The 25,934-nt window shown below is 33.5% G+C and overlaps 3 pseudogenes; 2 read left to right on the top strand and 1 right to left on the bottom strand.

Moving 5' to 3' along the window:
• Positions 1 to 6,824: 6,824 nt before the first annotated feature.
• Positions 6,825 to 7,803, top strand: LOC142632361 (putative pectinesterase/pectinesterase inhibitor 54; annotated as a pseudogene).
• Positions 7,804 to 10,051: 2,248 nt separating this feature from the next.
• On the top strand, positions 10,052 to 19,931 carry LOC142632360 (protein FAR1-RELATED SEQUENCE 5-like; annotated as a pseudogene).
• Positions 19,932 to 22,093: 2,162 nt separating this feature from the next.
• Positions 22,094 to 23,957, bottom strand: LOC142630945 (xylan glycosyltransferase MUCI21-like; annotated as a pseudogene).
• Between the last annotated feature and the right edge of the window lie 1,977 nt (positions 23,958 to 25,934).

Genomic DNA, 25,934 nt, shown 5'->3' with positions numbered 1-25,934 from the left:
GAGAGGATGTGGGGATGTGATGTGGGACAGAAAAATGAATAAAAAATAAGAGAGAGAGAGAGAGGTGACATAACATGACATGGTGTGAGGATGTGATGAGAGAGAAAGAAAATTGAATAAAATATACCAAAATATGTTTAGCAAATATAATCGTACCGATTTATTATTAGTACATTACTATAGCAAATGTCAAATTTATTTAGCATTTGAAATATCTTATAAATGTGATTTTTTGTGTTTGTTTTGGTGTGTTAAATGCTCAAAAGTGTGTTTAAAATTGCCTACCAAACAGGCCTTTAGTATCTAGCACACTTGATATTATTACTCTTAATGGATTAGAACATAGACTACAATAGAGCAACCAACTTAGGTATCCTATAGAAGCCAAAGTGTAGCCAAAGAAGTTTGACTGTGGAGTCCCTACTAGCTAGGGTGCAATATTTTACCACGCCAATCTATTTTTTCCTATGCCAAGAAATGAGGGAATTGCCAAAAATAAAGCGAAAACTTACATCCATTAGAGCATCCATATTGGTAGTCCTAAAAAACAAGGTTTTGAAACCTGGACCAGACCGTACGGTCCGATCGAGAAAACTTTGAACCGCTCATTTTTGCGGTTCTTTTAGCCTCAAGAACCATTCTATGGGAAAAAAGCAGAGACCCGTACAAACCGCGGTCGGATCTCACGGTTCTAAGAACCATGAACAGTTCTCGCGGTTCTCATAGGTCCCTTTTTTAAAAAAAAAATTAAGCCTTAAATGGCACCACACCGGAATATTTACCATTTTTGGTCGGAAAAAAAAATCCAAACAGAAAACATAAAAAGAAATCAGAGAACGTTTGATCTGACCCAGAAAACGTCTTATCTTTGTTTCAGTCTCTTTGCCTCACTCTCAAAAAATGTCTCACATAATCCAAACACAAAACAAAATCCAATTCTTACAATAAAGTTGAATCAGAACAAGCAAATATGAAAAAAAAAAAAAAAAAAAAAAGAAGAAGAACAAGCTGAGCCGATCTGACCCAGTTTGGTGGTGGGGCGGCAGACAAGGTAGTGCTGCAGACTCTCTCTCTCTCTCTCTCTCTCTCTCTCTCTCTCTCTCTCTCTCTCTCTCTCTCTCTCTCTCTCTCTCTCTCTCTCTCTCTCTCTCTCTCTCTCTCTCTCTCTCTCTCTGTGATGTGAATATTGACGTACTGAGTATGTGATAAATGTGAAGGTTGAGAGTAATAAATTGGGTATGAAAAATGTGTGGTGGAGGTTATCCTTATCTCTTAGTTTTCTTTTTATTTTTTATGTAATCGTGTTTTTTTTTTTTTTATTCAAACGTGTAGTATTTAATATTAAGAAATGGCAATTAAGAAATGTTACTACAATATTTTCACAATAAATTTTAAGTAATAGATTGTTATTAGCTAATATTGGTGTATAAAAAAATAATTTCAGTGGTGGATTCAAATTAGAACTAGTAACAACTTTCCACATAGATTTTAATGTGATTCTTGTGAAAATATTGCGAAAAATGTTGTTTGTATTGCTTTTTTATCTCTTACTTTAATTTCATTCACTTTTGTTTCTAGTGCTTTTTTAGGTTTGTGAATGTGAGTTAGACAGATGGTCATGTGGACATTGGAAAGTGGAAATTGGAAAGACAATCTGATGCTTTTAATTTTCTTTTTATAAAAAAATGGTTATTATTATTGGATAGATATTTCATATTTGGGTTTGAGATGGATATATTAGACATAGTTAAAATATGGGTTTATAGTTTTAATTGGACTAGTTAATTTTTATCTTTTTTATAATTTAATATTTTTTATAATTTAATATTTTTATATATATATTTAAAATAATTATTAAATTAATTATGACGTCATTACAGTTCGACCCCAATTCGAATTCGGTTCGACCTCAAAAACCTTGAATTTCTCTCTTTTACGGTTTAATGAACGGTCCGGGTCTGAAAACCTTGCTAAAAAATTTAGCTTTTAACAACTCAAAAAAGTTATTTTATCTATTTTAACATTACACTTTACAATATACTCAACATCAATAATTTTATTTTTTTTATCACTTCATTTAAATATTTTCTTTATTCTTTTTTTTATTCTTACTTTATTATTTGTCTTCTTATCTCTCTTCATTTTTGTCTCTTTACAATCCACAATCACCAAATAAACAATAGTTTTTTTTTTTCCTTCGCAGTTACAATAAATTTGTAAAGATAGCAGTTCACTGGAGTTCACTGTTCACCATTTGCAAAAAAATTTAGATATACCACCATCACTATAGCTTGCTTTTTAGTAGTCGTGCCATCCCTGTCGGTGCTCTCATCCAATTTTTAATTTATCTTCAAATAAGTTAGGTAAATTTTCCCAAATTTTTGGCTGACTTGTATTTTCCCAATGGTGTGCGGTGCAAGCAAATTGAGGTATAGTCGGATTTGTTTGTTGTTCCATTGTGGGGCCCAATGACTTCAAAACGGAAACGTACATGTTTTTCATTTTTAACACCATATTCTCTTGGAGTAAGGAAAAAAAACGTAACTCTACCACCGCAAATAAATAAATAAAACACATTTGTGACAATTATTATTCTTAGAAAATTATAACCGATCACACCCCCCCCAATTATAACCGATTATTTGTTGCTTTCACATAAATCTAAAATTTTTCTCCATCATTCATAGTTTAACACGTAAATAGTTGTAATAAGAGTTATAATATTTTTTAAGCAAAAATGTAAAATTCACCTTTTATGTTTTATCAAAATTTATTTCAGTTCTCTAACTTTCAAGTTTATTCAATTAAGGCATTTCCATTAACGTTTGTTATATGTTATAGTCAATTTTCTAATTTTTAAAATTTTTATACAAATTTTTTAACTTAAAAAATTCAATTAATGACTGAAAAATATTTTTCATATTTGTTTTTTCAAAAAATTTTAACAAAAATTGACGGAAAGATCTTAATTAAATAAATCTGAAACTTAGAAGATTGAAATGAATAAAAGTAAATTAGAGGACTGAAATGAATCCTGAAGAAATTTAAAATGTAGATTTTACATTTTAGCCTTTTTTTTTTTTTTTGTATGTTACTAGAATTTTTGTATAGTAGAATTTCGTTCAAATAAGTTGTGCTAGTTGGCATACCTAATCTAACACTTTATGTTCTCTTATTTCATACAAAAGAATATAAGATATAACTAAAATTACCATGGACTAATTCAAAAGTCCTTGGTCAACAACTATATGTTCTCTAAAAGCCCACTAAAACCAACGTGTCAAAGAAGACTGATGTAAACTCCATCACTTATATATACCTCACTGGTTCATATTTTCTCATACACTTACTCAAGAAACCTAGCTCTTTTCAAAGAACACACAACCTTCATTACTTTTTTCTTGGAAGAAAAATTTAAGTTCAAAAATCACAGCTAGTCAGGGGTAATTTTCAAAGATGGGTTAGCAAATTTTAGCACCATTTTGATTATCGTTATCATAGTGACCATTTTGTGCTATACTAGGGGTCAAGGCAACCCGAACATTAAAAAATAAGATAAACTCAAAAAGTAACTATTAGAGCATAAAATTAAACATAGAAAGTAGAACAGAGAATTTTTATTATATATTCAGCCATATATGGCGGCAAAGTCTCCATGGCATTGACCCCAACGGTTGCCATCGAAAACTAGTCCTAGCTAATGACCTGGTCATTAGTTCATCAAATTTGGGAAGTTCTTGTACTAGATTACAACCACCAAAAAAAAAAAAAAAAAAAAAAAAACGTCGGAGAGACAATGACACGGCAACTTGTGCAGCACGACCACATATAATCCTTGACCTTAAATTTAATCAAATTGATAATCAACTCAGTCTTGATTACATTTTTAATTCTCTTTGAAAGTGAATAATTAACTCAGCCTCGATTATATTTCTAATTCTCTTTGAAATTGACTATTGTATTAAGTTTTTATTTTTATTTTTATTTTTTTCATAATGTGACACTTCAATTCCATGAGGAAAAATTCACATAACAGAATCTTAAGAGGGGAACCTAAGGAACAGCACTTAAGTACTGTACCAAAGTCTTGCCTTATATATATATTAGCTATGATATATTCCATGTTGAATATGATTGAATATATGCAGAAGAGAGAAGCATAAAATAGGAACACAAGAATATATGATTTACGTGATTCAGCCTTACGGCCTATGTTCATGGAGGAAACCCTTAAAGATTACATCTTTATTATATAAAAGTGTAGTACAAAACATATGTTACAATGACCCATAACATGGATATATATAATAGACTAAACTCTAAACTAATAGACTTTTAATATAAGTAAGAGAGTACTTGACTTGCACACAAAGTAGAATTAGGTTTAGATCTATGCTAATGAGCTAATATATCTCTAACAATATATATATATATATATATATAAAGTTATTTTTTTAAAATGTTTTTTGACATATTTTGGAAACCATAAACTTTCACAACAAAGTAGTAAAAGAGATAGTAAGAGATTCACGTTCATGATAATTTCACTAAGAATCTAATGTCCAAATTAAACTTTTTTGTTAATGCGGGTATCAATTTGATCGTAAAACACTCTAATGTGCATTTGGATGCAACTTTTTATTAAACAGTGTGTTCATATTGCCAAGTGCTACTAACCAAATCTACGTCCTGTTAATATTGCTAGTGATAATCATTATCACACATGTTAGGTTGTAAAAGTTTATAACAATTAACAAATCGTGAATATAAACTTGTCTAGATATAGATTCTAGAGTCTATATGTATTATTAGACAATGCTCAAGGTGATTCAAGTCAAGATTTAGGAACCAGTAAGTTGTAGAAAGAAGATTTTTTCAAAATTTGCCTAGTTTGACTGATCGAGAGACAGATTCGACCGATTGAAATACGTATCTGAAGAATTTTAATTAAGCACAAACAGCAGTCCAAGCCCATTAAGGATTAGGGTTTCAGATCTACTTCTTCTAGCATATAAAGGAAACTCTAAACACATTTTTATAAGGCTTTTCAGAGAGAGAAGAGTGTGCCTCCTTTGTATCTAGGGTTTTGTACCCAAAAAACTCTCTCATGTCTTCTACCGATGTTATTCCTTGAAGAATCTAGAGATCCAGTATTGTGGAAGTTGATACCTTCTCTAGTCATCAAAGGTACTTATGATTTAAACCTTTAAGGGTGGTCTTAGAGTCACAAACAGAAAATTTGTGTTTTTTATCACAAGTGTGGGTGCTTGTGTTGTAAATGCCTAATAGAGAAGAAGTCCGTGAATTTGGAGTTTGCACGTGGTTGTGCCAGTAAGTTCTACATGTGGTAGCAATAGGATATTAGTGGTCTAAGTATTATTGTAAACTTCGATTTTCTATTGTGGATTTGTTTTTTACCTTAAACATAACTAGGTTAAATTCTCCCCAGGTTTTTTACCAGTTTGGTTTTTCTGGATCATCATATCGTTGTGTTATTTACTTTTCTGTTACTTTGCATGATATGATTGTTTTGTTTTAACCTAGATCTGAATAATAGACATAAGTATTCACTTGATTAATTAATTATGTTAAACAACTTGTGTTAAGGGGGCTAAAAACGTACAACACATACTAAAAAATTTACGAGAAGGTAAAGTACACCATGAAGTATTGGCTTCAAAAATTGCCATCAGGACCTAGTCCTAGTGGCCCTAGTCATTAATTCATTGAATTTATGAAATGCTTATACAACTACAAGCATATAGTTCGTAGTATACTATATACAGTAACTTATAGGACACAAATCACTACAAAAAACGCGGTCTATAGCCGCGTTTCAAAAACGCGGCTATAGACCCCGAAAACGCGGCTATAACCTATAGCCGCGTTTTCTGTGGCCGCGTTTACAACCCACGCCTAAGCGACGCAGCAACAGACCCTGCGGGTCTGTAGCCGCGTTTTTATAACCGCGGCTACAGCTCAAGCCTGAAGCCGCGTTTTTGAACCACGGCTATAGGCTTTGGGTCTATAGCCGCGTTTTTAAAAAACGCGGCTATAGACCCGATTGAGCCGCGGTTATAGGCTGCGGACTATAGCCGCGTTTATAAAAAACACGGCTATAGCGTCTCTTTTTTTTTTTTTTTTTTTCCCTCTTCCCTGTTTTTTTTCTTTCTTTTTTGCCTGTTATCACAACTGAATTGATTTATCCCTGCTATCACAAGTTTCCAACACAACTTATCAATTATTCTTTCTACTATTTCTATACGAATGACGTTAATCTTAAGTGTTCAATATGACATGCAATACGAATGCACTCCGTCAATAGAATTTGTAATTGAAGCAGGAATTATACAGCTAAGACAAACAAATATTACAATCTTGAAAATGGAAAACAAAAATTAAACAAATCAACAAATGATATTTGGTCACGAGGGTAAAAACAATTAAAGAGTCTGTAAACATAACATTTGATATAACTGCTGACGTGATCCATTATGATTGAGTAGTACAAAAAAGTATTGTCAATGTTTGACCTATGTAAAAATTATGTTGCTTTGATCACAATAAATTAAGGCAATAATATTAAAAAAAAAAAGTTGTATCCCTATTAGTTGCTATAATTACAATTATACTAAGTTGCCCTGATGCAAAGAAGAATGATGCAAATGCTTCTGCAAAGAATGGCATGCCCACCGCAGTGATGGGGAATGCCCCACTGGGCATGCCCACTGAAGCATCATCATCGAAGAATGATGCGGCTCTGGCAAGCGGCTGGGCATGCCCGCTGCAAGAATGATGCAACTTAAATTGTTCAAGCCTTTGGTATGAGGATGGAACTTCTAGTGTTTTGGGTGTTGGGATTATGTGCATTGGGTCTAGGAGGGGCTTCCATTTCATGGGCTGCCATGGATGATAATCAAAATTATGTAAAGGAATGCGGCTTTACTAGATATCCTATCCTCTGTGTTGAAACCTTGACCAGATTGGACTCAGCCAATCAACCTGTTGACATTGTGTTGGCTCTTGTTAACAAGGCCATCTCTGAGACGAAGCTGACCACTTCAAATTTTGCAAAATTCAGCTCCCAATTTGAAGCCCAAGAATTAGTTGTTGCATGTTGTTGACAACTTCACTTGCATGTTGTTGACAGAGACTCCAATTTCCAATTACAATATACATGTTTGTTTATGTGTTACTGTTTGTGTCTCTATTTTTATATTCTTAATTGATTAAGCCCCACTCTTTGTTTTTTATATGGTAGGCTATTGTGAAGAGCTCATGAACATGTCTCTCAAATGGCTTGAGCAATCCATGTTAGCCATAAAAGATTCTGCGGAGAAAAACAAACATGACATTCAAACATGGCTAAGTGCTGCCTTGATTTTCCAACAAGCTTGTAAAGACTCGGTGACGGCCTCGGTCTCTCCGAAGAGTACTTCAATATAGTTCAGAACCGGATATCTAAGAAGATGGATTATCTATCTCAATTGGGAAGTAATCCATTAGCTCTTGTCAACGGGATCACCAACACCGGTACCGGTAAATCAAAGAAGAGCATAACTTTTCCAAAGTGGGTATTTACTCGAGATAGAAAGCTAGTTGAGGCAAAGGCAAATGTCATAGTTGCCAAAGATGGTTCGAGCAACTATAAAACCGTGTCGGAAGCCATCAAAGCCGCTTCGGGAAACGGTTTGTGATTTACGTGAAGTCGGGGTTTATAAGGAGAAGATTCACACTAAGAAAGATGGCATCACCTTGATAGGAGACGGCAAATATTCCACTATTATAGATTTAGATTTATGAACTCTATTTTAATTGATTCCAACTTATGCTTTTAATTTATAATTTCAAATTTACACCTTTACTGAAAAATTATGTGTTGTATGCTAATGAACAGCGCTAATGAACAGCACCAAAGAACCTTCTTTCCAATTAATTGTTTCATCTATAACTAACACAAAATAAAGAACCGAAACAAACACACACTATCAACTAAAGAACCGAAACAAACAAACAAAGTTAGATCAAATACACACAATCAACAAACAAATTTCAAAACCCAATCAACTAAAGAACCAAATGGGTCATCATTAAATCTCCAAACCCTCAAAAACTCAAAACGATCTAAAAAAAAATTTTCAAATGCGTACCTGGTGGTTTTTTGTAGCAGATCAGTCTTGCTTGGTGCGTTTTTTATCAAATGAGTACCTTCAAAAACACTTTCTCAGATCAGAAAGTATCATAACTAAATTTTAAAAAAAAATTACAGATCGAAAAAACGAAGAGCAGAAGAGGAAGAAGAAGAAGAGGAAGAAGAAGAAGAAGAGGAAGAGGAAAGCAGAAGAGGAAGAAGAAGAAGAAGAAGAAGAAGAAGAAAAGGAAGAAGAAAGTAGAAGAGGAAGAAGAAGACTTACCACAGAGAGATCGGTAGCAGCACGGAGAGGCAGAGCAGAGAAGAGATGAGATAGGTTTTTTTTTATTTTTTTATTTATACTAAATGTTGAAGCTGCGTTTGATTAAACGCAGCTTCAACATTTAGGAGCTGCGTTTAATGAAACGCAGCTTCAACATGTCTGGAGCTGCGTTTCTTAAACGCGGCTCCAAAAATAATGAGAACAAAAAAAAAAAAAAAACCCCTGGAGCCGCGTTTCTAAAAACGCGGCTAAAATCCTACCAGCCAAATGCAACCTCAACACTAAAGAACGCGGCTTCAGTGCAGGTCTATAGCTGCGTTTAGTAAACGCAGCTATACGTGTTTCCTGGAGCTGCATTTTTGTAAAACGCGGTTCAAAACCCCTGTCTGTAGCCGCGTTTTACAAAAACGCGGCTAAAAAACGCGGCCAAAAAGCGCGTTTTTTGTAGTGAATGTAAATGAGACGCTAAATTTATTCTTTGATTCTTTGTTTTCACCATCAGTAGCTTGAGCTGCTTGTATTGAAGGTTGAATTTTAAGAATATGCATTGGTATAAAAGTTCTAATTCATTCAAAAAAACAATTGTTTGCTGTCTGTTTACTTATTAATTCTTGTTAGCGTTCTCACGTTTGAGTGTAAACTCACAACTCAAGTTGAGAAAGAAATAGTAATTAAGAGGTTGATGTACATGCATGGTTTATTGGCCAGGAATCTCTAGTGTCTTAAACTTATTTATTCAGGTGGTATTCGACATATGTATACCAAAAGTTTGACTGGGGAAGATCTCCAATGTCCATATAGTTGTGCTACTGAACCAAATCCGGAAAGAGTTACTGGGTTGAGTGAAATTCACTGGCAGGGATGTAATATTTCATTTTTCTAAAAAAAAATATTATACAAAAAAAAAAAAAAAAAACACTAGAATTAATAACACGATGATCAGTTCAGTCAATGCGAAAAGTTTCAACCCATAGATAGTTTACAACGAAAGGTAACACAAAATCAATGTTGAGTTTTACACTATTTACTTTCTGCTGACGTACTCTTGACACAGCTGAAACCAAAAATTAAGATAAGAGACGTTAAGAATTATGCAAATTTTACGAACTACTATGTCACTAAAAATAAAAATAAAAATAAAAAATAAAAAAACTAAACTAATGACAAAAAATAAATTAGAAAATTCAACATTAACTAAATTTGTTTTTGAAATCTACCAATCATATTTATTATTACATTGGTTTGCAAAATTTAAATTATAAAATTTGTTTTATCATTTTCCAAGCCCAGATTTACCTTCGACATGAGAACTTCATTTGTCATGAAGATAAGCACTTATTATGGCGGTTTAGACGCATTCAAACATGAAGATCCATGCATCGATCCCCACTTAGGCAACAAAACGTGGCCTTGATTCTTTCAGTCTGCATGACTCGTTTATAACGCCCTAGTCAATACGAAAGCCCAAAAAGCCCACAAAACATCATGAGTCCAAGAAGACTGCTAGCACAGTTTATCACTATACAAAGCTTCCCTTCCATACTTTCTCACGCACATTCACAGAGAACCAAAAACACCCTTTTTAAGCATTCATAAACTCCAGCTCTCTTGGGCCACTTTTGGTACTTTTATTAGAGATGAAGTTCAACACCCTTTTCATAATCTTTGTCATCTCTGTTGCTGTATTGAGCCACACTACTGCTGTGGAGGCAAGTAGGCTGTGCATGTTGTGTGAGGGTTTTGGCAATGTTAATAACCTGGAGAGATCCTCGTCGGTCTACGAGAAGGCGAAGAACTCCATAGCATGCTTGCTGGAACGATTGCCATCAGGACCTAGCCCAGGCGTCATCGGCCATTAGGGTCTTATATATACAGCCAAATACAAGCTTAATCTAGTAAAAGAAGAACATGGATTATGCATGTACTTTCTTTTAAATAAAGAAAATTATAGGCTCACACAGTTGTGTATTCTTATACTGATATACAGAATCACAAATAGAGGATTATACAAATTTGTTGTAACCAAATCAAATAAATTTATTTGATTACATTCAAAGTGACAAGTCATTACTGTTTCTAATATTTCGCTTGCGCACTTGGCTTATTTATTTAATTATTTTACGTTATTCTTTGTGCCCATTCTTGCATAGACTTGTGTGTTTATTGGCTTAGAGATTGTGATGCCTTAAATCCTGTGCACTGCACAGATGTTTGATCATATTGATCTCAATTGATCGTATCTGAGTCCAATTTTACTCATATGCATGTGGACATAAATATTTATACGTTGAAACATGAAAGGAATGTAGGAGAGGGTCACAGATTCAATCTAGCACAGAATGTGTTCAGTTATCAAGAATAAATGTATAAATAAACCATGAAATGCTGTTACTTTTAAGCTTAAAATTTTTTTTTTTTTTTTTAATTCCCAACATATCACAAACTCTTCTATTTTACACTTGCATGAGTCAGATTCCCAGACCCTTTACGTGTGTGACTTGAATGTTACGTTGATTGTTAGAGCATTAGCAGCATATATTCTTAAAAAAAAAAAAAAGCTATTTTGACAAATTAAAAAATTATTTTATCTATTTTAATATACTATTTTGCGATATATTCTATATCAAATATTTTATTTTAAGATTACAACACATTAGATTAATTTAAAACAAACCTCTTCTATATTTAAAAATTAACAAAACAAATATATTTATCATGTGTGGGGATCTGAGGAAGAGAGAGGCAAAGAGAAAGGGAGAGAGAGAGAGGATGTGGGGATGTGATGTGGGATAGAAAATTGAATAAAATATGAGAGAGAGAGAGAGATGACATTACGTGAGGTTGTGATGTGAGAGAAAGAAAATTGAATGAAAAATACTGAAATATGTTTAGTATATATAACCATACGGTTTATATTAGTACATTACTGTAACAAATGTCAAATTTATTTAGCATTTGACACATTTTATTAATGTGATTTTTTTGTGTGTGTTTTGGTGTGTTAATAATTAAAAATTTAGCATTTAACACACTTGATACTATTTCTCTTAATGGATTAGAACATGAACTACAATAGAGCAATATTCAACTCAAGTATCGTATAGAAGCTAATGTATAGCCAAAGAAGTTCGGCTATGGTGTCTCTACTAGGGTGTAATATTTTACCATGCCAATCTATTTCTTCCTATGCCAAGAAATGAGGGGATCGTAAAAAATAAAACAAAAACTTACGTTTATCAGAGCATCTACATTGGTGGATCTAAAAATTTTAGTTTTTAATAACTCAAAAAGTTGTTTTATCTATTTTAACATTACACTTTACAATATACTGAACATCAATGGTTCTATTTTTTTACCACTTCATTTAAAAATTCTTTTTATTCTTTTTTTATTATTATTATTCTTACTTTATTTGTTGTCTTCTTATCTCTCTTCATTTTTGTCTCTTTATCATCCACAACCACCAAATAAACAATAGTCCCCCCTCTCCTTTGATGCTACAGTGAACTTGTAAAAATAGCAGTTCACTGTTCACCATTTACAAAAAAAGAAAAATAGATATTCCACCATCATTGAAGCTTGCTGTTTAGTAATTGTGCCACCATTGTTGGTGCTCTCATGCAATGTTTAATTTACCTTCAAATAAAATAAATTTTCCCAATGTTTTTGGTTGACTTGTATTTTCCCAATGGTTTGCGGTACAAGCAAAGTCGGATTTGTTTGTTGTTCAATTGTGGGGCCCAATAACTTCAAAACGGAAGAGTTCATGTTTTTTCTTTTCTAACGCTATTTTCTTGGAGTAAGGAAAAAATTAATTCTACTCTTGCAAATAAATAAATAGAGTAATTTTGCGACAATTATCTTAGAAAATTGAAATTGGTTATTTGTCATTTTCATATGAATTTATAATTTTTCTCTACCATTTACAGTTTACCATATATATGATTGTGGCAAGAATTATATTATTTTTTAGGCAAAAATGTAAAATCTACCTTTTATGTTTCACCAAAATTCATTTCAGTTCTTTGACTTTCAAGTTTATTTAATTAAAACTTTTCTTTCAACATTTGTTATATATTGTGGTTAATTTTTCAATTTTTCTAATTTTTCTTTAAATTTTTTAAATTAAAAAATATTTTTCAGATTTAAAAAAAAAAATTAAACAAAAGTTGACGGAAAGACCTTAATTAAATAAATCTGAAACTTAAAGGACTGAAATGAACAAAACCAAAATGAGAAAACTGAAAAGAATCTTGAAGAAATTTAGAAGGTGAGTTTTCTATTTTAGTCTCTTTTTTTTTTGGTGTAACTAGAATTTTTGTACAGTAAAATTTTGTTCAAATAAGTTGTGCTAGTTGGCATACCTTATCTAACACTTTTTATGTTCTTTTATTTCATACAAAAGAATATAAAATCTAATTAAAATAAATTACCTTTGACTAATTCAAAAATCCTTGGTCAACAAGTATATGTACCTTAAAAGCCCACCAAAACGAACGTGTCAAAGAAGACTGATGTAAACTCCATCACTTATGTATACCTCACCGGTTCATATATATTTTCTCATACACTTACCCAAGAAACCTAGCTCTTTTCAAAGAACACACAACCTTCATTACTTTTTTCTTGGAAGAAAAATTAAAGTTCAAAAATCACAGCTAGTCAGGGGTTATTTTCAAAGATTAGTTACCAAAGTCTAGCACCATTTTGATTATCGTTATCTTAGTGACCATTTTGTGCTATACTGGGGTCAAGGCAACCAGAGAACATTAAAAATTAATTTTATTAGGAGTAATTACCACCTCCAGATATACTCAAAAAGTAATTACTAGAGCATAAAATAAAACAAAGAAAGTCGAACAGAGACTTTTATTATTCAGCCATTTATGGCTGCAAAGGTCACCATGGCATTGACTCCAACGGTTTTCATCAAAATCTAGTCCTAGCTAATGACCTGGTCATTAGTTCATCAAATGGGAAGTTCTTATACTAGGTTACAGCCACCAAAAAAAAAAAAAAAAAAAAAAAAGGTATATAAATTAACGTAGGAGAGACAATGACATGGTCTTTGTCTGCAGCTTGTGCAGATGACCACTTTGCAATAAATTTTAAATTTTAAATTTCAAAAGAATTCAAAAAGAGAACTTCTAAAATTACAGTTTCTGCTTTATTTTATATATATAAAAGTTATTGTTTGAATGTTTTCTTAATTATTTTGGCAACCATAATTCCTGTCATGTTTAATTTGTTGGCGTTTACATGTGAGGGTAAACTTTCACAACAAAGTAGTAAAAGAGATAGTAAGAGATTCACGTTCATTATAATTCCACTAAGAATCTAATGTAGAAATTAAACTTTTCTGTTAAAGCGGGTATTAATTTGATCGGAAAACACTCTAATGTGCATTTGGATGCAACTTTTTATTAAGCAGTGTGTTCATATTGCCAAGTGATACTAACCAAATCTACGTCTTGTTAATATTGCTAGAATTGATGAAACATGAGCCCTCACATATGATTGATATAGTTAAACGTTACATTATTGTTCTTTTTTTTTTTCTTTTTTTTTTCAATAATGGATATATCATATATTTGTTTTTGTTTTCGAGGGAAAGAAGTATGATTCGATGTCACATTTGTTCCAAGGCAACAAGATGCAATAAATTTATTACTTATGGTTTTAGAAACACTTGCACTATTTTGATTATGATCTTTGTAATCTTCGTGGTAATTTCGTGGACTTTAAAGGAGGATTTTGCTAGTGATAATCATCATCACACATACTCAAAAATTTACGAGAAGGCAAAGTACACCATGGATTTTTGGCTTCAAAAGTTGCCATCAGGACCTAGTCCTAGTGGCCCTGGTCATTAATTCATTGAATTTATGAAATGCTTATACAACTACAAGCATATAGTACGTAGTATACTATATAAAGTAACTTATAGGACACAAATGTAAATGACACGTTAAATTTATTCTTTGATTCTTTGTTTTTACCATCAGTAGCTTGAGCTCCTTGTATTGACGGTTGAATTTTTTGAATATGCATTGGTATAAATGTTCTAATTCATTCAAAAAAACAATTGTTTGCTGTCTGTTTACTTATTAATTCTTGTTGGCGTTCTCACGTTTGAGTGTAAACTCACAACTAAAGTTGAGAAACAAATATTAATTAAGAGGTTGATGTACATGGGATTCATGTCCCGTGAAATACCTAGGGTATTGCACGGTGTGCAATAGCTCTCTTCTCAGCCATAGATTTAATCTAATGGCTTAAAAAATTGACACCTTACCAAATAACAAAAATATATACTACTTTACCCTTAAAATCAGTTCAGCCCACCCACTGTTTTGGTAAGTCTGAGTAAACCCAAGCTAAAATCAAAATTTTCTCTCTCTCTCTCTCTCCCCTGCGTTTGAGGTTGCTCTCTGCCTCTCCTTCAACCCATTATCTTCCTCCAATTCGTTGTCACAGCAGCCCGCCCACTATTCATTCAACCTGCCCACTGTTTTGGTAAAAGTCTGAGTAACCAAACAGAAAATCAAATTTCTCTCTCTCTCTCTCTCTCTCTCTCTCTCCTGCGTAGCTGCCGTCTCTGCCTCTCCTTCAATCCATTGTCACAGCTTGGGAAGCACGGGTGCGGCGTTTGGGCCGCCGCACCCGCGTTCGACGCGGGGATCCGCAGGCGACGCCGCTACCTGCGAGTCCGTGCCGCGTCGGGCATTAAAAAAATAATTTTTTCGGCACGATACGACGCCGATTCGGGCTGATTCGCGCCGATTCAGCCCGAATCGGTCCGTATCGAGCGCAAACCAATACCGGAAAAATCGGCCGATACTGACCGAAATTCAAAAAAAAAAAAAAACAACAGGTGCATAATCGTTTAACTTGGCCGAAAAAAAAAAAAAAAAAAAAAAAAGGGTGCAAACGCACCGTTTAGAAAAAAACCAAGACCCAGCCCTCTCTCTCTTCATTTTTCTTGCGCCTCTCTCCCACTCTCTGCCTTCACTCTTCAGCTAGGCTCTCTCCCATTCTCTGTATTCTAGTTATTATTTACTATTACTCTTAAATTTGGTATATATTTATATAATGTGAAAAAAGTATGTTTAGCAATATATTAAAAATATAAATAAAAATATTTTTAATAATTTTTTAATCGCCGTACCCGCACCCTACTTTTTCAAAAATTGCCGAGTCCTGCACCCGCTTCCGTACCCGCACCCGAATCCCGAAACGCACCCGTGCTTCATAGGTCACAGCAACCCCAGCTTACACCCAAACACTAAAACTTAGCATTTAAAACCAAACCCCCAACTCTCATGGAGTGAAGGTCTCACTGAAGCCAAACACCTTTGTGATAGTCACCGCGGGTCCATCCCCAACATAGAAGAAGATCGAGCAAGACAAGAACAGAACACAAAAAGACAGAAGTCAGAAGAACAACCTCAAACTCGTCTGCTTCTTTCCACCATGCACGCTTCAATCTCGATCTAGGACTTGAATCTTCCACTCAATGAGTTCATCAACTCAAAATACTAGTTTTTGTTTTTTAAGGATCTTTATTTGTCCATTTCTGGAAATTTTCATCTCCAAGAATTTTATGGCTGATATCATTAATCCCTCCCATTCCCCCTCCTCTTGGGCTCATTGGATGAACTGATTTGAACTTAAAGTTTTGAACCTTTAAATTTATTGTTTTGTGCATCGAAAGATGTCACCATTGAAATAATTATTTTTTAACCCCTTCTAAAGGATAAGTAGGTATCTGGCTATGAAAGATTCTTGTTGGTTTTTCTTTCAGACATATCTTCTGCTACCCCCTTCTCCCCGAAATGAGAGAAAGCAATATATATATATATATATATATATATATATATATATATATATATATATATATATATATATTCTGCAATTTTTAATTTTGCATTCCTCTTTCAGGATTAAAGGAACCATAGCTGTAGAAATTGCATCTGGCCTCTATTGGTACTTAAAGTATTGGTGTGGTGCTCATGATTCATAGGACAGGACTGGTGGTGTTCAGATAGCTTCCATCCCCAAGCTAGGATCACTACCTCTTGTAAAAGACGATGAGGGTGATGATCCAGTGGCCAATCCCATGGAACTATTACCAGAATGTTGTTACATCTAGTTGTGAGTATTGAATCTTTGCTTACCTTTTCAGTTCTACCAAAAATTTGGAACTAAATGTGCTATTCTTCAGATTTAAGTGATTGAGAGGACAGGAACTGTAAAATAGATTAAATATTAATTAAGAATTCAAGAATTCACCTATTATACACTTTAGAGAATGATATGAAGTGAATGACTTTAGAGAATGGTAGTGTACTATTTTGAAGTGGACTACTCTTTATTTTTTTCCTTAATGAGCTGACTTTCTAATCTTGCCCAAGATATGTATTAGTTATTTCTTATACCCAAAAGAAAATCACCTTTTATTTTTGGATAAATTTCCCTATCCATTGGAATATTTAGGCAAAACATAATTTGAGTTGAAAAAATTAACTTTTTGATACCAGGGTTTATTGTAACTATCCACCATAAACTATAGGATATTTGTAATGTCCATCCTAAACTATAAATTTTTGTGATCAACACATATTCAATACCTAGATTGGAGATCAGTTTACCAATCAAAATTAGTGTAGAATTTACGAAAGTAGCGGGCTGGTTTATGTGGTAGTGTGCACTAATGTATCAAAATTAATTTGTAATGTTCACCCAAGTGGGCCTTTACTAAATTTTGCATTTTAATACTAATATTAGATATTGGGGTGGGCATTGCAAGTTAATCTTGAAATAAGGTGTTGATATTGCAAAAATAATTGTGGGTTAGGGTGAAAATTGTAAATGAGTTAATGACCATGTAGGTTAGTATCAATACGCAATATCTACATTGAGCCCTTAATACCAAATTGCTTAGCTTCCAATTAGCCCTGAAATGACCCCCTTTAAGTCTTATAAGATTTTTAGACAATTTAAGTAATTCTGTTTGTCCCACCAGTAGAGGTCTACTCATGATTGAAACCTTATTTTGTCATATAATTCAGGTAATTGAAAAATGGATAGTTGTTTCAGCGTTAATAAGTTTTGCATATTTTCAATAATAACTAAATCAAAATCTTATCATTTATAACTTTATTCTCTCTCAAAGATCAATGAATACAAATCATCCTCAATAACTTTATTGATGTCTTTTACATTCTAATTTGAAGTATCACTTGTGAATTGTCAATGTGTTTTTCATTGTTTCCTTGTCCTATATAAGTTTCTATCCTTTGGTTCTCTTCTTGAATTCTATGCTTTTAGGTCCTCATTGTATTTATAATAGTTGATTTTTTGTACATTTGTTTGTTAATTACAGGAGTATTCTTTAATTCATTGCATAGTATGGTGAGAATTCTCTCAAAACATTGATGCCAATGAAAATTTGAGTCCTAGAGTTGGTATGGAATTCGATACATTAGAAGATGCATGGGAATTTTGGCTAAAATTCGGAAGGCAAATGGGGTTTGATGTTAGAAAGCATCACATAAATAAAAATAAGAAGGATGGAAAGATAACATCAAAGGGATTTGTATGTGCAAAGCAGCGCATTCGAGGTCCAAAAAAAGAAGATATGATTCACACTCGTAACCGAGATGATACAAGGACTAATTGTCCTGTAAAGCTATATGTTTCATTAGTGCGAGAAACTAGAAAGTATAAAGTGATCGATTTTATTGAAGAACATAATCACACTCTTCATCTATCAGAAACAGTTTATATGATGAGATCTCAATGGAAAATCTCAGAAGTTCATGTAAGATTGATTGAGTTAGCATCCTCTTCTAGAATCAAGCCAAAAGCAACACATGAGTTAATGAGTAGAGGAGCTGGTGGGAGAGCTAATCTTGAATTCACTGAGCTTGATCAATATAATTATCTTAGAACAAGACGGTAAAAAAATTTGATCTATGGTCAAGCTACATGCTTATTAGGATACTTTCAGGAACAATTGGCTACAAATCCATCCTTTCAATAAGCAGTACAATTAGATAATGTTGAGCAAATTACAAACATTTTTTGGGTTGATGCTAGAATGATTATTAATTATTCTAATTTTGGTGATGTGGTGACATTTGACACTACATATGATACTAATAAAGAGCTAAAACCCTTAGGGGTATTTACCGATTTCAGTCACCATAGAGGGTTAATGGTTTTTGGGGCTGCTCTTTTATATGATGAAATGGCAAAATCATTTAAGTGGTTGTTTGAAAGGTTCTTAGTTGCACATGTAGGTAAAAGACCTAAAACAATTTTTACAGATCAAGATCCTGCAATGGCAAAGGCATTGAGTGAGGTAATGCCTAACACTTACCATGGATTATGTACTTGGCACATAATGCAAAATAGGATAAAACATTTGGGGAATTTAATGAAGGATGGTTCTTCTTTTCTTCAAGTTTTTAAAACTTGAATGTTTGAGTTTAATGATGAAATTGAATTTGAAAAAACTTGGGAGGACATGATTGACACATATGCTATACATGATTGTAGTTGGTTGGATACTATCTACAAATTGAAAGGAAAGTGGGCAAACTGTTATATGAAGAATGAATTTACATTAGGAATACGAAGTACCCAACTTAGTGAAAGCTTGAATGGAGATTTGAAAAACTACTCGAGATCTGATTTGGATGTGGCAGAATTTTTTGAACATTTTGATCGAGTGATTGAGCAAAAACGAGAAAAAGAGTTACAAGCTGAATTTAATGCAACAAAAATTTCCCCAGTTGAGCTTGAAAAATTCTCCATTGTTGAAGCAAGCAATACAAGTGTACACACCTGTAATATTTCGAATGTTTCACGATCAATATGACGTTGCATCAGCAACAAGGATAAAAAATCGCCAAGAGGACTTGTTAGTGCATACATACACTATTGAGTTTATGCATAAGTCTGGTGAGTTCATAGTCTCTTATGACACTGCAGATAAGACATTTTCATGTAGTTGTAGAAAGTTTGAAATTGTTGGGATTTTATGTTGCCATGTTCTGAAAGTCTTTGACTTCCTTGATATAAAAACACTTCCTGATATGTACATTTTGAAAAGATGGACAAGAGAGACAAAAAGTGGATGTACCTTGGACAATAGGAGAACAAATGTGGAAGAGGATGTCAACTTGAGTGTTACACAGCGATATAGAAGATTATGTCCCAAGTTGGTATGATTAGCTTCTCGAGCGGCAGACAACGAAGAGGCATTTGCATTAATAGAGAAGATGATAGAGGAATATGAAAAAAAATGTTGAAGACATTGCAGCAAAAAATGTGGCTGGTCATCAATTGCCCCATCAAATGCCATTATGTAGTGGTGTAGAAAATCTTGATCCTAACCAACATTTGGAAGATTTGTTAGAAAGAGCAAAAGTTCTTAAGAAAAAAGAAGGCCGCAAGGGTGGAAAAAGAAATAAAAGTTGGGTTGAGAAGCAAAGAAAAAAAAAGGGGTAGAGTTGGATTAAATGATAAGGTTAGCCAATAGTTTTTCAAAGTAAATTTTATTTATTTATTTTTATCCCTTACTAAGTTTCAATTGTTTGTAAACTATTATATTGTTATGGCTAATAATAATATATATATATATATATATTTTTTTTTTCTCATATAGGAACCTGGTTTTGCTCCTAACATGCAATATAATAATTATGGCTCACATGGAAAACATTATTCGCATCAAGTAAGATATTTTTTTTATTCATAGTGGAATAACTTAATAATTTGTGAAGTTGGAGGTTGTACTACACTTGCCTTTTCATTTGTGAATTTATTAATAAGGTTTTCTTTTTTGTGATATAGCAGACTTATCCTATCGCTTTTTCCACGCCAATGATGACATCTGAATTGGGACCAATCCATAGTTACCAAACTAGTTTCACGTCATTCTTAAGAGTAAACATACTTGTTTACATGTTTTGCACTTATAAGTAATTAGATGATTTCTTATACTCTCTCTTATAATTATTGTGATTACATAAACACCATTAACTCTATTATTGTCTCAAATATCAAATCCTGTGAATGTTAGTCAAGTAAAATGTAAATGTTTTCATATATGAAATTTTGAAAAAACTTATATGTTTACTTGTTTTGCAATTATAAGTAATTAGATGATTTCGTAAATTATTTCTCTTATAATCATTGTGATTACATAGGCTTCATTAACTCCATCATTGTTTCAATTAACTCCATCATTGTCTCAATTATCAAATGATGCAACTATTTGTTAGGTAAAATGTAAACGTTGCTTTAAGTGACTATCTTCCCTCAGTTGAGCTTTGCCAATCTTCCCTTCTTCTTTTTTTTTTTTCATGAACTTGTTAGATTTGTGTGATGCATATTCATTTTTTAAGTGACTTTCTAGAAACTTTTGAATCTGTGTGGTAGATTTGAAGTCTATTTCTCTGATTGATTTGTATTACGAAGTTTCTGTTGAAGTGGCTTTATGTGTAAGATTTAAGCAGCTCTTGACTGCCAATCAGGTAGTTGATGGGTTGGGATATTGTTATGACTTGGCTGTGTGTTGTCTTGTTGACGAGTGATTTGGGTTAGCTCTTTGATAGTTGATAGTGATGGATGATTTGGGTGTACTTGGCTATTGATCGTCTCTTGGCTATGCATACCTGGCAATGGGTGATTTGGGTTTTGGCTTAGCCTGTGGTGAGTGATTTTATTAAAAGGTCATTCCTGATTGGTCCTTTGTGTGAGTTCCACCTGTAACAATTTGGTGAGTGACTTACTATATTTTTGGTTGAGGGAAGTTTGGTTTTGGTCCCTCAAATTTAAAATATTTAGTTTTAATTCTTACTAACCAAATGAATATTTGTCAAGTAAAAAATAAATCCATGTGTTTATATCCTCTCTACTCACCAAATGAATAAACTTATTTGTTTATATATATACACAGGGAAATGAAGTTAGGTCCAATTATGGACTAACTCCATGTGTTGAAAATACAAATGCTTGCCTGCAAATACAGCACTTTTTTGGTATGTAAAAAGCTAATAAATGGTAAGTTCAATTATAGTGAAATTTTCTCATGTTAGTTTAAGTTCAAAATGTTTAAGTTCAATTATGGACTAATTTTTATGTTTTAGCTGTTCCCATAAAAGTTTCAAGTCCTTCAAGGTGATTGGATTAGTTGTAAATGGATGTGACAGTGGTGATTAGCAGTTATTATTACCATTAAAGTAATGCATGTTAGGAAATTTTTTTGGTCTTATTATCATTTATCAGGTTTCTTTACTGCTAGATAAGGTATACCAACTTATCAAGTTTTTTTACTGCTACATGACTCGTATCTATTTTAGTTGGGATCAAAATCAACGTGTAGCTATTTTGGCTTTCTTGAAACACTGAAATCACATATTTATATTGTGAAGCTAATTTTGCTAAGCTATAAGGCCTTTTTGTTTTGGGTTTTGTCCATTGCTTCATTGAAACAAATAACATGAATGAAGTAGAACCTAAAAGCTCAAGGAAGTCCATCACCAACAAAATTCATAATATAGCAAACTCTTACATTATCAAATTAAGGAAATATATTACATCTATGAAAGTTCATTTTGCTGCTGGATGTACAAATTTCACTAATCTTTACAAAGAATTCTTCCTACTTTTCATTTCCTTCTTATCAACAAACTCAATGAATAAACACAGATCCAAGCCTCATAAAGAGAAAATGAGTCATGGCTGCCCCATGAACCCCATTCATTACATCACTTGCATTAAGAGCCCTATAAATCTTTGCCAATTCTGACTTCAAAAATCAACAATGCTCTTATTCCCCTCGATCAATGAAGAATCCACGGTAAGCTCATCATGGATTCTCAAACCAACAATGGCTTCTGGGAAGCAATGGACTCTCTTGTCCCCACTAAAATCAATTGCTGGATAATTAGAGAATTGAGAAAGTCCGTCTCCATACTTCAAAATCCGCCAATCATGATATTCAAGAATGACAAACACAACCTTCTTGTTAAAATGCTGGGAAGTAATGAACAAAGGCAGAATCCCATCATTGAATTCATGATAAACGTTGCCCATATAACCTCCAGTTGAGAAGAAAACAGCTGGAACATCATGCTGAGCATCACAACGATGATTTACACCAGAATGCTCTTTCTTTGCAATAAGGTCTAATTCATCAATGGTGTCCATAGTACCCTTTTTCCTATTTTCGTGTATATGGTCTAATCTTTTCATGCTGGATTACCTCATCTCCCTCTTCATCTCCATAATTAACAAAATCATTTTCGTCTCTTGAGGTGTAAAGGAAGATTGAAGAGGAAGTAGAGTGTGTTCTAACATCCCCTTTCATAACACAAATATTAGAACGAATACTGCACCTATCACAGCATATTGTTCCTGCATATACATAATAACAAAAAGAAAAATCACTAATTAAAACCCATACATGTATTACAAAATAGTAACAATAAAATTAGTATCTTTCTAAACTTTAATAACAGTTCATGATTATATTGTTGGATCAAACTCAATCCAAAAGACAAAAATCAGCCCCTGCTCTGTTGCAGAGGGCTAAAGAGGTGGGGTATGCGCCGGGGGGGGGGGGGGGGGGGGGGCGGCGGCGGGGTTGTACCAAATCCCAAATTAAATTCACCAAACCTTAAACAGTTAAACACACAGCCATTTAAGATTAAAATTAATTGTTCTCCCCTACCAAAAGGAGATTATATTATGAGGGTTTTGTAATCACATGGTCAACTCCTTTCCAGTACATTAATACTGTTGGATAAACTTAATTCCAGATTGGGAAATTAAAAAACAAAAACAAAACAGAAAGATAGTAGTATTAACCATTAGAGAGTGAAGAACACAGGGGAGTATTTGCACCCATATCAGCAAAGGGGTCTCCAAATGAATCTACAAAAGCCAGAAATACACCTCAAGACTCAAATAAAACAGAGAAATACAAGAACAAACCAAAGGAACAAGAGAAAAGAGAGATGATGAGGAGAGAGAGAAGCTTAGGGATTTCCGATGTAGGGAGCTGTGATTTTAGGGATTTTCAATGAGAAAAAGGATAGTATCGTCGGAACTGGAGGTCTGGGCTAGTGGCTGTGCCGTGAAGAGAGAGCTTCATCAACTTCTCTACAACTGATTCTCTCCAAACCCTAACCTTGCTCTCTGATCTGGGTCTAAAAAGTGCTCTACGAGGCGTGGGGGTTTGGCTTCAACTAGTGAGTTGATGTTTTTTCTTCGATTTTGCTGATGGGTCAAAGTTGGGTATGCTGGCAGCGGTGACGATGAGGTTGAGGGAAGCATGGAGGTGTTGAGAGAGTGGTGGAGGCGAGAGAGACACCAGTTGAAGTGGGAGAGAAAGAGAGAGGCTTGGCCTTGTGTGGACTGGTACCGGGTTGCTGTGACAATGGATTGAAGGAGAGGACGAGAATGGGTTGAAGGAGAGCCAGAGAGCAACCTCAAACGCAGGGGAGAGAGAGAGAAAAATTTGATTTTAGTTTGGGTTTACTCAAACTTACCAAAACAGTGGGCGGGCTGAAAGATTTTAAGGGTGAAGTAATATTTTTGTTATTTGGTGAGGTGTTGATGTTTTGAGCTATTGCATGGGATATGGATCCATGTACATGCATGGTTTATTGGCCAAGAATCTCTAGTGTCTTGAACTTATTTATTCAGGTGGGTATTCGACATATGTATACCAAAAGTTTGACAGGGGAAGATCTCCAATGTCCATATAGTTGTGCTACTGAACCAAATCTGAAAAGAGTTACAGGGTTGAGTGAAATTCACTGGCAGGGGATACAATATTTCATTTCTCTAAAAAAATAATAATAAAAAAAATACAAGAATTAATAACATGATCAGCTCAGTCAATGTGAAAAGTTTCAACTCGTAGATAGTTGACCACGAAAGGAAACACAAAATCAATGTTGAGTTTTACACTATTTAACCAAAAATTAAGATAAGCGATTTTAAGAATTATGCAAATTTTACAATATAACCTTTACAAAATGGTATGTCACTAAAAAAAAACTAAACTAAACTAATGACAAAAAATAAATTAGAAAATTCAACATTAACTAATTTTGTTTTGGAAATCTACCAATCATATTTATTATTAGATTGGTTTGCAAAATTTATATCATAAAATTTTTATATTGCTTTAGCATTTTCCAAGCCAAGATTTACCTTCGACATGAGAACTTTATTTGTCATGAAGATAAGCACTTATATATGGCGGTACGTTTAAACCGCCATATATAAGCACTAAATTTAGACGCATTCAAACCTATAGATACATGTATCCCCACTTAGGCAACAAAACGAGGCCTTGATTCTTTCAGTCTGCATGGATCGTTTAGAACGCCCTAGTCAATACGGAAGCCCAGAAAGCCCACAAAACATCGAGTCCAACAAGACAGCTAGCACAGTTTATCACTATAAAAAGCCCTCCCTCCATGCTTTCTCATGCACATTCACAGAGAACCAAAAACTCTCTTTTTAAGCATTCATAAACTTGGGCCACTTTTGGTACTTTTAGAGATGAAGTTCAACACCCTTACATATTCTTTTTCATCTCTATTGCTATATTGAGCCACACTACTACTGTGGAGGCAAGAAGGCTGTACTGCTGTCAACTCCATAGCATCCTTGCTGAAACGATTGCCATCAGGACCTAGCCCAGGCGGCATCGGCCATTAGGGTCTTATATATACAGCCAAATGCAAGCTTAAACTAGTAAAAGAACAACTTTTTTTTTTTTTTGATAAAATAGTAAAAGAAGAACATGGATTATGCATGTACTCTCTTTTTAATAAAGAAAATTGTAGATTCACACAGGTGTGTATTCATATACTGATATACAGAATCACAAATGGAGGATTATACAAATTTGTTGTAACCAAATTAAATAAATTTATTTGATTACTTTCAAAGTGAGAAGTCATTAGTGTTTTTAATATTTCACTTGCGCACTTGGCTTATTTATTTACTTATTTTACGTTATTCTTTGCGACATTCTTGCATGGACTTGTGTGTCTATTGCCTTGAATCCTGTGCACTGTAGGAGATGTTTGAATCATATTGATCTCAATTGATCATATCTAAGTCCAATTTTACTCATATGCATGTGGACATAATCAATCTAGCACAGAATGTGTTCAGTTATCAAGAATAAATGTATAAATAAACCATGAAATGTTTTTTATTTGAGTGTTTGGGGGTCTAAGGAGAAAAGTTTCGAGCTGCAGGGTTAGCAGTATATTGTAATTATCTCTCAAAACAAAATTAAAAAAAAAAAAAAAAAAAAAAAACCCAACATAACACAAACTCTTCTGTTTCACACTTGCATGAGTCATATTCTCAAAACTTTTATGTGTGACTTGAATGTCACGTACGTTGCTTGTTAGAGAATTAGTATAAGATAGTTCTTTAAAAAAAAAAAAAAAAAAGATATTTTGATATTTAAAAATT

Source organism: Castanea sativa, chromosome 4 (genome assembly GCF_040712315.1).
Source record: "Castanea sativa cultivar Marrone di Chiusa Pesio chromosome 4, ASM4071231v1".
NCBI classification, from domain to species: domain Eukaryota; kingdom Viridiplantae; phylum Streptophyta; class Magnoliopsida; order Fagales; family Fagaceae; genus Castanea; species Castanea sativa.
The sequence above is the reverse complement of the archived record's forward strand: the minus strand, read 5'-3'. Positions and strand labels throughout refer to the sequence as shown.